Source organism: Protopterus annectens, chromosome 1.part2 (genome assembly GCF_019279795.1).
Source record: "Protopterus annectens isolate FY-2018-M chromosome 1.part2, PAN1.0, whole genome shotgun sequence".
Classification (NCBI taxonomy): domain Eukaryota; kingdom Metazoa; phylum Chordata; order Ceratodontiformes; family Protopteridae; genus Protopterus; species Protopterus annectens.
Window position 1 is genome coordinate 458,204,315 of NC_056727.1, and position 13,635 is coordinate 458,217,949.

At 40.1% G+C, this 13,635-nt stretch overlaps 1 protein-coding gene across 1 annotated transcript in view; it reads right to left on the bottom strand.

Annotated features, from left to right (window-relative positions):
- Positions 1 to 13,635, bottom strand: part of SLC24A3 (solute carrier family 24 member 3) — a 2,031,466-nt gene that overhangs the window by 33,889 nt on the left and 1,983,942 nt on the right. The gene's annotated exons all lie outside the window — the stretch shown is intronic.

Here is a 13,635-nt window from a genome sequence, read left to right on the forward strand (position 1 = left end):
TGAATGTCTCCACTGATTTGCTCTTCATCATATATTTTGTGAGATAATCTACCCATGTACAACCCTTTCTGTAAAGCATTGCTATACTAAGCTGAAGTTTGCTGCCTGAAGTGCCTTCAATTTCTGTGTGTTGACCTAAATCATTCCTCCCTTGTTTTTCTGTCCTCTGTGGCATGTGTCCTCAGCCCATATGTCCTGCCTACCTCTTCTACTATGGTGGCCTTCCTGTGCATGACATGTAACAGTTTAACTGCCCTATCTCTGTCCGTTAATGGTCTCCTGAGCCAGATGCAGTATTTCAGCTGTGGTCTAACCAGTGATACAGAGTTCTCTTTATCATTCATCCCAGCTGTGATTATTACACCTAAATCTTTTTCTTGCTCAGCTGTTTTAAGATGGAACTCCCAAGCCTATATACTGACCCTGGGTGGCTGCTATCAAGATGCAGGCTCTTATTTCTGTTCATGTCCACTCTGCAGATCATACTTTTATCCATCCCTTCATTAGTGTCACCCACAAAGGGTTTAGACTGTAACAATACTGACAGGAGGCTACCACGTTCCATAGCTCCCCACACCTAGCACCCAATTTAATGGTCCATACATTTCCTTCCTTTATACACTCCTCTGCTAAACTGCTGGTGCTCAGGTAACCTCTGCCTTTTGTGACAACCTTTGATGACCACCTGGTGACAGTTTGGCCAGTTCTTGATAATGTTAGCTCATAGACCATTTCAGTACTAACCTACTGAACTCATTCTTTCCTGTCTGCTTCCAGATCTGATTGATTGGTAACTGAATCTATCAATATCACATTTCACATTTTCCTGAATAAGTGTCCTGCTCCCTGAAAGGGTGGCTACACAGTGAACCTCACCAGTGCTTGACCTTCTTCCTTCTGCTATTCATCTTTGAATGAATTCCCACTTCCTTTTTCCTTCACTGCTTCTCTGACCCTTTCTCTGTTCCCTCCTGCCCCAACTTGCTTCTGCCACCTCTTACAACCTGGCTTGCTTGTCCTTTTTCCTCCTTACCTGCATCATGTCCCAGTCTTCATCCTGCTCCCATCTCCTCTCCCTGTGTTATTCCATTTCTTCCATCCCTTACTCATGATCTGCTTTATCTGATCTTTCTTCTGCCCAATAATCTTCATATGTCTATCCATCCGGCAATCCCTTCTGACAAACCATGCCCTCTGACGTATTCACAATTGCTTCCTTTCTTCACTATCCTTCTATGACCCACAATGCCTGTTCCTCCGACCCTTCTCCTGTCAACTGCTGTCAGTACACAGACACACACACACACACACACACACACACACACACACACACACACACACACACACACACACACACACACACACACGCACGCGCACACACACACACACACATCCCTAAACTATACTGCTGTCACACACACTGCACATTTAACAAATCTCTCACTTCCACTTCTTCAATGCTCTGGAAACTCTCCTGTCCTCCATACCTTCCTTAACGTGCCTTCTCACCCTGGCCTTGACTGCCTGTCTTGTTACTATGAACCTTGACCATGACTGCCTATCTTGTGACTATGAACCCTGGCCCAGGCCTGCCTATCTTGTGACTATGAATCCTAGTCGAGGCCTGCCTGTTTTGTGACTATGAACCCTGGCCCAGGCCTGCCTGCCTTGTACTATGAACCATGGCCCAGGCCTGCCTGCCTTGTGACTATGAACCCTGGCTCAGGTCTGCCTGTGTTTTGACTATGAACCCTGCCCTTGACTGTCTGTTTTGTGACTATGAACCCTGGACCAGGCCTGCCTGTTTTGTAACTATGAACCCTGGCTCAGGCCTGCCTTTATTGCCTCAATTCCTCTTATGCCTTACTTAGTCCCTATTTACCTTTTCCTTATTGTTAGATTTTTCTCTGTTCTTGACTTCCTTTATGCTTCTGCCTTGACATTCCTGCTGTTATACACCACCTACTTTCCCAAGCCTCTGTTTTTCACTAATTACGTTTGCCGCCTCCTTGGTCTCCATCTATTCTCCTTTGCCTGTTTCAGCCACTTGCTTTTTTCCATTACTTCCTTCTTCTTTCTTCCTTCTGAGGTTTGCCTTCTCCTTGTTGTTTTCCCTCTCTCTGCTTGCTATAATTTATGATCCCAAACTTTACTACTAGAGTTGACTTACAATTTCCATCAGATAGTAGTTGCCAAGCTGCCTTCACCAGGCAATGCCTTACAGAACAGGATCACCCATTTAACATAAAGCCAAACAACACTGCAGAGTTCCTTGTAAAACTGTTATCTGTTCCTATTTTTCTCTTCTTGCACTGCTTGCTGCTTTCACTAGTAAAAAAGACCTAAATGGCATTTAGATACCCTGCTTTACAAAATCTTTTAATGTCACTATTAGTTTTCTTAAATGGTTGACTATGTTGCTCCTTCAGTAAGAAATTGCCCTTAGTAGCCTTTTTGTCTGACTGGCTACTTTATTCTCTTTAGTGACTGCATGCCTAACACCAGGGAGTGGCTCATCAGTTTTTAACTGTACAGTCATTCTGTCATTGCCTGGGCTTCATTGCGTTTTACTGTTTCAGCATTGATAAGCATTGGTGATCATAGATTCACCTGATTCTGCTTTGCACTACTCCATACTGTTGTTAAACTGTTGTCTCAAATTCCCTGTCAATACCTTATTCAGAAAAGAAAATCTTCAACTAACACCCAACTCACATGCATATACATAGCTCAGAAAGACTTATGTTGTGTGTTCAGGGGTACAAATATATTTAATTTTAAAAACTGTTGTTGATAGTGTTACATTCAATGGAAATATAAATACAAACTGTTTCTGCTTTGAAAAAGAGCACAAGGTATTTAAACAGCAAAGGCAAAACATATGTTTGTATCCCCCCACATATGTACACAAACCCACACACAAAACAAAGCTTCCCTAAGGAATAAGCAAGTCTCATTAACGAGAAACCACTTAAGTGATTGTTTATAATTGACCAAGGTGTCTATCTATAAAGCCAGTACACAGTGTTGTCCACTTTATGTGTTCCATAGTTTGTACACAAGGACGTTAGCGTGATTCTGTGACTCGCACAAATATTTCACATTCTGTAGAAATGTTTCCCTTCCACCATTATTTCTGGTGTATATGGAGTGCATCTGGCACTTACCTGGACACTTGTCTATGTTTTTCAATAGCGTTGCAGTCCCCAAGTTGTTAATATTTGAAAGGGTCATCAATAATGCACTGCTATGTGGAAAAGAACAGTCTAATTTCCTACACAGAGAGATGTTTAGGTCACACAGTATTTTGCAAAATGTTACATGGGTTGATAGCCAGTTGAAAACTGCTGTAAAGTCTCTTAAAGTAAAATAAGATGGGAATTAACAAAATGAAGAGCATGGCTGTCACTCCACCTGCACGTATGGCATCCATGTATAACTGTCACTCCTCTTATACTTATGGCATGCATGTATGACTGTCACTCCTCTTGCACTTATGTCATGCATGCATGACTGTCACTCCTCTTACACTTATGACATCCATGTATGACTGTCACTCCACCTACACTTATAGCATCCATGTATGACTGTCTTTCCACCTGCACTTATGGCATCCATGTATGACTGGCAGTCTACCAGCACTTATGACATGCATGTGTGAATGTCACTCCTCTTACACTTATGGCATGCATGTATGGCTATCACTCCACCTGCACTTATGGCATCCATGAATGACTGTCACTCCACCTGCACTTATGACATGCATGTATGACTGTCACTCATCTTACACTTATGACATGTATGTGCGACTGTCACTCCTCTTACACTTATGACATGTATGTGTGACTGTCACTCCTCTTACACTTATGACATGCATGTATGACTGTCACTCCACCTGCACTTATGGCATCCATGTATGACTGTCACTCCTGTTCCACTTATAACATGCACGCATGACTGTCACTCTTCTTGCACTTATGACATGCATGTATGACTGTCAATCCACATGCACTTGCTGTTGTATTTTATTCTACTGTTTAAACAATACACCTTATTTCTTGCCCTGCATTGACAAACAACACTATTCAAACCTAGTGGTCCTATTATTTCATCTTAGAGAACGGTACAGAGTTTAAGTGCATACAGAAAAATGCTTCAAGTAGTATTTGCAGCTTGCACAAAGTTATGATGTTTGACAGCTTTCTGACAGCTACATGCAGTTGCTGTGACCAGTTACAGTAATTGTCATACTTTTCCTGGATTTGTGGTCATTGGCAGGTGTGATTCAGAAACATTTCTTGCTCTTTGGCATAATTACAGTATAGTTATTTTTTAAAATAGATACATTAAATGACCTAATTTTACAGCTACACATAACTAAAGAAGATTGATGCAGTCACTGATAGCTAGCTGGCAGAGGGGTTACATATTTGGCAATTACAGTGCATTGTATGTGCAGTAGCACACGGTGATAAGTACTATTTTTTGGGTCTACTTTATGCGCTCGAATCACGAAAAACACAAATCCAAATAGCGTGACACATAAAGAGCGAACCACGAATATGTCGAACGCACTAAAGCATGAAATTTAACACCTTGAACCGTCATAGTCGGCCAACCCACCACCCGCAACACACTACCTACCCAAACACAATAAAAAAAACACATACATACACTAACTGAAACCCTACTTCTAACCCTAAATTAAAGGACCAAAACCCTACTGCTAACCCTACACTAAACCCCACATACACAACTATCTATGCACTATCCTTAACCGCTCCCTAACCCTAAGGTCCATAACTACCACACACTTCCCCTACGGAGCTATACCCAAACAAACTAAATCGTCCACACACATACACTTAACAAAATCCTACACTAAACCTTACATACATTACCTACACAAAACCTTACATACATTACCTACCTTTGCACTTACCTTAACCCCTCCCTAACCCTAAGATTCATAACTATCGCACACTTACCTTACGGAGCTATACCGCAGAAGGGCCAACTATGGAAATTCGATATTTCCACTTTCGCGGTTTTGTTCGTTCGACATATTTGCGGTTCGCTCTTTATGGGTCGTGCTATCTGGATTCAGGTTTTTCAGCTTTCGAGTGCATAAAGTAGACCCGTATTTTTTATTAATAAGACCCTCTAGAACAATATATGAAAGTGTCAGGCTGATGTTACTGCACAGCAGTGCTCTATAGCATGTGACATCACTGTCCACAAAATACTGGTCACATTTTATTTCATTTTATGGCCCATTTTGTAGTGGCAGCCTACATTTGGACTGATATCATGAATAACACAGAACAGACAGAAAGCAGTACTGCAAGAAAAAAAGCTCTTGGCGGAGGTATATCTTATCTGGTTATCTTCACATACTTCCAAGGCATCATTGTACTTTACTCTTACAACCACTGTATTACACTAAACAAATTATAGGTAATTCTTGTAAATAATGAGTATTGGCGTCTATCTTTTATCTGAGGATTTTTTTTTAATCAAAAATGGGGATTACAATGGATTTGGATTGGAGGCCCCAAAAAATAAGCAGAGGCCTAAAAATAACGGTATGAAAATATAGCCTTGTGATTACCTAATAGAGTGAAGCCTGACAGATGCATTGACAATGACAAATTACTGCTTAGTAACTGGGAGATATTTAAAGTATAAGATCATGAAAGGAATTTCTGTGCTTACATTTTGGTATTGTTTATTGTTTCTCCCTTCCCCCCCTTGTGTTTACAAACTTTTTTTTAGATTAATTTGTTAGTTTTTAAAAGGCTCTGATTTTCTATAGGAAAATATGTTACAATTAGATTAGTTATTACCAGGAAAGGTATCTTTAATGGTGAAACTGCATTTAAAACAATCTAACTATTGTTTTAGTTATTAATTGCTCAAGTCAAGTGCCATAATGATATATCACTCAACTTTACTGTCATTTGTCAGATATTAAGTTGTTATAAAACTAAAAAATAATTAAAATCACCACAATGGCAGGGGTCTACAGAAAACGGGTTTATTAAACTCAAGACTTAGTGCTTTCACCCACAGTCACATAGACATCATCAGAGTCAATAGTAAAACATCATAAATCCCTTAAATAGGTTTCAATCATATGATTACCCCAATCAATTAATTAATTTAGTTAAAACACCACACATCGATTAAAGAAACATGTCAAAAAGTAAAAAATAAAAAATCATCAGTGTCATATCTAATATCTTTTTCATTAAAAATACCAAATTTAAAACACAAATAAATGCAAATTTTCTAGCACTAGTTTCCTATTAACAACTCTTAGATACAAAAATGTATTTTTAGTATTATTTATTTATTTATTTTATATTTGTTGACCAGGAATGACTGACTGAGCCAAGGCCCTTTTTCAGCAGAGGCCCGGGGAGAAAAGCTCCAGTACATACAAGTATAACATTAAGTACATTAGTATAGATTTTATACAAGTCGAATACAGCTAACTCTTATACAGATAACAATTGGTTGTACATATATTAGTTAAGCAGAAAGGAATATAAAGTACAAAAATCATTTTTTTTTATCAAATCAGACCAGTAGTTATGTGAGTATTACAGACAGAAGTACATAGATTGAGGAAAAGTTGAGAATGGAAAGTTTTCAAGGAGGGTTTGTGCATTGGCAGATCCATTTCTTATTGAAATATTCCTTTAGTGTTAGTTTAAACTGTTTGGGATGTACCTGTGTTTGAATCTCAAGGGGAAGTTTGTTCCATTGAATAGAGGGGCAGTAGCTATATAGCTATAGATATATATATATATATATATATATATATATATATTAGTATTAATTTGAAATTTGCATAGATCTAAGCTTCAAGGAACTAATAACAGAACAGTCATTAATTCCTGGGAACACAGTGGCATTAACCCTTAATTGCCACATAGTTTCCCTAAACTCTAACAAAGTATTCTGGTCGCCACCTCTATCATTAAGCTTCACTCTATCAATTATAAAAATAAATTTTTTCTAAAATCAGTACATGTCACACTTTGACTAAACAGAGCATTGGTTGTCTTTCTATTCTTAATGTCCATGAGGTGTTCGGCCATTCTATCTCGTAATCTCCGGGTGGTCTTCCCTACATAGAATGCCAAACAACTACCACACAGGGCTATGTAGACCACCATTTTTGTATTGCAATTGCTCCGACCTGGCAATGTATTGTTCTTTGATACCCATTAATCACCACATATGGACCTTCATGTACAAATCTGCAATATTTACACATGTTGCATTTATTCATTAGTGAATAATGAACTGGGGGAGTGGCCGGTGTTAACCTACAGTAGGAGTAGGAATTTAAAGGAAATTTTTGAAAGTATTAAGGATGACCAGGGTAGATCTTATAATTCACTAGGGAAGACCACCCGGAGATTACGAGATAGAATGGCCGAATCCCAGGAATTAATGACTGTTGTTCTATTATTAGTTCCTTGAAGCTTAGATCTATGCAAGTTTCAAATTAATATTAAAAATATTTTTTTTTGTATCTAAGAGTTGTTAACAGGAGACCAGTACTAGAGATTTTTCATTTATTTGTGTTTTAAATTTTGTATTTTTAATGAACAAGATATTAGATATGACACTGATGATTTTTTTACTTTTTACTTTTTGACATGTTTCTTTAATTGATGTGTGGTGTTTTAACTAAATTAATTAATTGATTGGGGTAATCATGTGACTGAAACCTATTTAAGGGATTTATGATATTTTACTATTGACTCTGATGATGCCTAAGTGACTGTGGGCGAAAGCGCTAAGTCTTGGGTTTAATAAATCCATTTTCTGTAGACCGTGGCATTGTGGTTATTTTAATTATTTTTTATTTTTGTTATTTATCACCTTTTGTGATTACTTCATCATTATAAAACTGGACTGCAACATGTATGTTTTTCCTAAGTTGATGATAAATAAACGAGAGCTTATAAAACTGATCAAGTTGTAATGACATCATCATGCTATTAAGCGCACACATATCTACAAACTGAAGGATTTCATTAATAATTATTTTTTAAGAGTTTGCAAACTGGAAAATAAAATTCTAAAACTGTTGATTTTAATGTTTCTAGCAAATCTGAATAAGTTAAACTAACACAGATTAATGAAATTGTGATTATAAATACAAAAGATGTTAAACATAAAAATGTCTATAAATGAGGGTGCTTTAGACACAAACAAGCACACCAACACAAATAAATTATCCTTGTATCACTATCGTTGCTTCACTGGTGAGCTCTAATAGTGCCATGGTGATAATAAGTGATTCAAACACATTAGCAAGTCTAGAAGGTTTTATTAACTGAGTTGCTCCAGAGATTTTGGTTGTGAGCACTTTCAGTAGTTGGAACAGTTACATTAAGTTGTTAAAACAAACAGTGGAATGGGAAACCTGTCACTGACACCATTTTTTATTTAATAATATAATAAAAAAAAAGATCTGTGGTGAGTTTCGCGTTCTACTGTTTAACAGTTTGTTTAACTGTGTTTTATTTACAATAAGTTGTTCCCTAGTGTAGGCACCTACACACACCCATACCCACACACACCCACACCCACACACACACACACACACACACACACACACACACATAGGCACACAGCTTAAAAGTACTTATCAGTGCTAACAGACCTGCTTCTGCCACAGACATCAGTGGGTGTACACTGTAAAATTGATGATGCACATTTAAAACACATTGCTCAAAAACAGTGAGGTAGAGCTTATCTTTGAACCACTCTACCATGTTACTTCAACCATAGTTTACAGTTCTCGTGTAGACATCATGGCTAATTTGAATTAGACATGCACTTGAATTGCCATAAATGAGTATTGATATACAGTAAGACTGAGGTAGCCCTCACACTGTGGTAATGCTACAGAAGGCACTGAATCAGCACTCCATGATGCACTGTACAATCCTGCTACAAACAGGGTTACACAGTGCATTATGTGATCTTCTTCATGTTTCACTGTTGCAGTCATTACATTTGGGTTATCTGCTTGCAGGTAGCCCTCAGTCAGCCTGATTAACAAAGTCTTGGGTCCTGTGTCAATTGCTGTCCCTTCTTCCATGACGTCAGGTCATCAGGGGTATAAAACATGCAGCTGACGCCATTACATCAGTCTTTCTTGCCGTGCGGTGCCTGAAGCAGAAGCAGTTCGCAAGTGCCGGTCAGCTGACTCCTGAAATTTTTGTTTTCGAGTTTCGGAACTGAAGTCTTCAACTAAAGCTAAATACCCCACTGGGGAAACTTTTTCTTGCTCCTTACCGATGTCAGTAAAAGTTAATAATTGCATTACTTGTGGAAAGCAAATACCGCATAAAGATTTTCATTCGTACTGTATTCCTTGCCTAGGCCCTAACCACGACGTACCTTGCTGTCAGTTTTGTGCTTTATTTAATCAGCGCACTATCTGTCGTCAATATATTTTCGCCTCCAAATATTTCGGTTCTTGGTTTATTTATCCAGAAATGTCGTCAGTTAGCCATCCGACTACTGGGATTCTGAAAAAATGCAAAGATAAAGACAGAGATAGGCCGCCAAGGTCCAAAACTGCCGACGACGCTTCTCCTAAACCAGTTGCCAGTACGCCGGTACTCAGTGAGGTGCTTTCGCAGCCCCTGATACCCACTACTTCTGATTCGCAGGCCTCTACTGAGACCCATTCGGAGTCCGGTATGCTGCGAGATGCTTCAGTTATGGAACCCGCAGATGTCTCTACCTTGGATGGGTCCGGAGACGCTGTGCAGGCACCGGCTTCTGAGGGTATATTCAGGCCTACGGACTTGCATATTAAACCAATGCCTCCTTCTTTACCTAGGCCTAAATCTCGATCTATGCCTAAAAAAATGACACCCAAGCCACATGCTCAGGCCTCTATGCCTAAAAAACAAATGATAAGAATGGCTGAAGATCTAATAACTCTAATCAGGGGTAGCCAACCCCCCCCCCCCAAGAGGCCTAGAACTGAAGGTGAGTATGAAACTTCTGATCAGGATTCTGTTGTTTCTGATTCTTCTGATAATCTGGATTTGCCCTTATTTACTTATGAAGATTCTGATGCAGAGGACTCCATTCCCTCTGCTTCCCCTCCTGAGGATTTTTCTTTTGGGGAAACCTTACATACTCTAAGAGAGCATTTCCACTGGAAAGCCAGGATTTTTCTGATTCAAAAAACAGGCTTAGGGATTTCCTTCTCCTACCTCAGCATAGACCTTTAGCTATTCCTCCTGTACTAGACATTGTTGATGATGCTTTTTCGGACTCTAGTTTGGCCCCTGATTCCCTGCCTCCTGCTCCCAGAAAACCTGACAGATACTACAGGGTCCCTGAGTCCCACAAGTTCCTTTTTAAGAATCCTATTGCAGATCCAGAGACTATTTCACAGGGGCCCAAGGGCATTAAGGCTTCTACTGCTAAAAATCCTACCCCTTCTGATAGAGACTCCAGGGTGCTGGATAGATGGGTTAAGAAGGTTTACACTTCTGCAACCTTGGCCATTAGGGCTTTAAACTGCCAGTTTCATATGTTAAAGTATCAGCAACATGCTATTGGACTGCTTAAACAGAAAATGATGTTGATTCCTGACTGTGTGGAAAATAAAGAATTACAGGATTTAATGCATTCTGCTGAACAAGTTGGAAAACATACTTTGCAATGCGGTTTTGATTCATTACAGGCCTCTTGCAGGGCTGCTGTTACTGGGTCTGTGCTCGGAAGGCATGTTTGGCTTAAGGAGCAATCTTTGCCTGATCATGTTAAAGCTAAATTGTTGGATGCTCCTTTAAATCAGGACCGCCTTTTTGGCAACAAGGCTGAGGAAGTTCTTAAAAAGATGGAATATAAAGCTAAATCTATGCAAACTGTTAAAGATTTCTTACAAATTCAGCCTCCTAGATTTAGTAGGCCCTGGCCCTGTAAGAATTGGTCCTTTCCAGCCCCTTCCAGGTCTTCTCAAGCCAAACCCAGATAGAGCAAAAACCCCAGGTTTCAGTCCCAGGGGACACACAGAACTAAGCAGTGGGGGGCCTCCACTTCCAAATCCGGGAATAAGACTCCCCCCTATGGTAAACTCTCTCAATTACTTCCTTTTAAAATTTCCAAGCACTTATCAACTGACTGCCCCTTTGGGAGGAAAGATTGCTCTTCATGCAAAGAATTGGGAACTCATTACCCAGGACAAATGGGTTTTAAATATAGTGTCCCAGGGATACAGATTTCACTTTCACACCTTGCCAACACCAAGCGGTGGCCGGACCTACCCCCAAATCAGTGGGCAGAGGCCCAAAAACAAGTACTTTCTCTCTTAAGCATGGGGGCTATTCAACTGGTACCAGAAGAGGAAAAGGGGCAAGGTTTCTACTCAAGACTTTTCCTGGTACCCAGAAAAGACAATTCATGGCATCCTATCCTGGACCTGTCTATTCTAAATAACCTTTTTGGAGATTCCAACATTCAAGATGCTGACTCTTCACCAATTACTTCCTATGCTAGGCAAAGATGCTTGGTTGGCAACACTAGATTTAAAAGAAGTATACTAGCAATTAAGTAACGCTGTGGAACTTAAGTCCCTCTACTTTTAGAGCAGTTTTCAGTGTTCTTTATCATTTGTTTCCTTGGCCACACTTGAAATTAAGTGGAAATGTGTTTTGCCAACCATTAACTGGTTTGTAAACCTCACTGTCCACAGCATTTGGGACTGTAGAGAGAATGTGCAATCTCTTTAGTGAACAGCTAGTCCTGTCATAGGATGCACAGTAAACTTGCTGACTTGTAAGAAGTTCACTACGGACATTTTCAGATGTAGAGCAGCACATTTTGCTTGAAGAACAAATTCCTTTTTAGTTGATCACCTCTGCTTCCTGTACACTATACTGTCGTGCCACTTCAGTGAAACACAGCACAAGTTTGTTATACACTAACCCCTAATGGATACCCATGAGGTACATTCATAGGTTCATAGGTAGGTACTAGGCTATCTGCCCTAGGGCATTTATAAGCCTAGCCAGAATGTGTTGGCTTTCGCCTCCCTTTTAGACTAGATTCCTGAGCCTCTGTCCAGCAGGGCCATAGAAGTGATCCCAGGAGCAAATTTACGATTTCCCATCCACTCATCAAGATTTCTCTTGAAGAGGGTCAGCGAGGGGCTCTGCCTAACATGGACTGGGATTCTATTCTAAAGCACGGGAAGCCTTTGGAATATGAATCTATCCCTCCAGCATGTCCTATTTATTGTTGTGCTAAGGTTTAAATCCCTGGAGCTTGTAGCTCTAATGGATCTGGTTTTCTTGAGGTGGAGCATGTCCATCAATTCCGGGTAAGACATGGCCTTGTACGTCAGGCAGAGATCGCCTCCGAGTAGGTGGTAAGCAACTGAACAGAGCTGGAGTTTCTTTAGTCGAGCTGCATAGGGCATCTGTTTGAGGCCCACGATCCTCTTGGTGAGGTATTTTTGAGGTCTCTTCAGCTGTTGCAGGTGTCGGGTAAGGTACATCCCGGCATTGTACTCAATTATGGGCCTGATGAGCGATGAGTAGAGGGGCACAATGACCTCTCTTGATCTAGATATGAACCCTTTCGTGATTAGGTGGGCTATATAGAAGGTTTTTCTAACTACTTGTCAAGGGAGAGGTTACTATCTACTTGGGTCCCCAGATCCCTAATTACCTCTTCAGTAATTAGTGGATTACCTCCTATATGGTAGTTTGTCCAACTGTTCCGGGTTAGACATGGCCTTGTACATCAGGCAGAGATCACCTCTGAGTAGGCGGTAAGCAACTGAGTAGAGTTGGAGTTTCTTTAGTCGAACTGCATAGGGCATCTGTTTGAGGCCCACGATCCTCTTGGTGAGGTATTTCTGAGGTCTCTCCAGCTGTTGCAGGTGTCGGGTAAGGTACATCCCAAATGGGGCATTGTACTCAATTATGGGCCTGATGAACGATGAGTAGAGGGGCACAATGACCTCTCTTGATCTAGATGTGAACCCTTTCGTGATTAGGTGGGCTATATAGAAGGTTTTTCTAACCACTTTGGCAATCTGATTGTCAAAGGAGAGGTTACTATCTACTTGGGTCCCCAGATCCCTAATTACTTCTACCATAATTAGTGGATTATCTCTTATATGGTAGTTTGTGGGCACTTTGTTTTTCCCAAAGGGGAAGACTATGCATTTTTTTGCATTTACCTTGAGGCCATGGTTCTGACACCAGGTATCCGTCTCCATAAGGCCCTTCTGGAGGATTCTTGTGTCAGCCGGAGAGTCGATTATGGCTCCCAGTTTGCAATCATCTGCGAACTTGTTCAGCCACAGTCCTCCCGTGTTTGCCTGTACCTCAGAAAAGTATATTACTGACCTCCTGTAGGTACAGTGGTGCTGCTTGATGTAATTTCTGTTATGTATAGTGAAATATTGGTTTGCATATCCTCCTAACTTTGTTGCATGTATGGCATCTTGTGAAATGGGCCATGTTTGAATTTGAAGAAATGGGCTGATTAAATTTATAAGGATTTAGTGCAATGCAAACCTTTTAGGTGAGTGTTTAATATTTAAATATAATATATAATTACACAGACGAGTTT